Genomic DNA, 212 nt, shown 5'->3' with positions numbered 1-212 from the left:
TAACTGTCTTTCCACGTTTCAAACTCCGTTATTTTGGCAGTTATCCACGTGATTCTCGCCCACGACGTTTCCCACGTTCTTGAACAGTTAGTGGCACGTGTAGGGCAGTTACCAAAGTAGTTTTGACCCTCTGAGAGCTGTCTCACGTGCGAGACAGTAAATTCTGTCTCGCACGGCTAGACAGTAAAGACTGTCTCCCCCGGGCGAGACAA

The sequence above is a fragment of the Asparagus officinalis genome, chromosome 4, assembly GCF_001876935.1.
Source record: "Asparagus officinalis chromosome 4, Aspof.V1, whole genome shotgun sequence".
In the NCBI taxonomy this organism is placed as follows: Eukaryota; Viridiplantae; Streptophyta; class Magnoliopsida; order Asparagales; family Asparagaceae; genus Asparagus; species Asparagus officinalis.
This window is presented reverse-complemented; position numbering follows the sequence as displayed.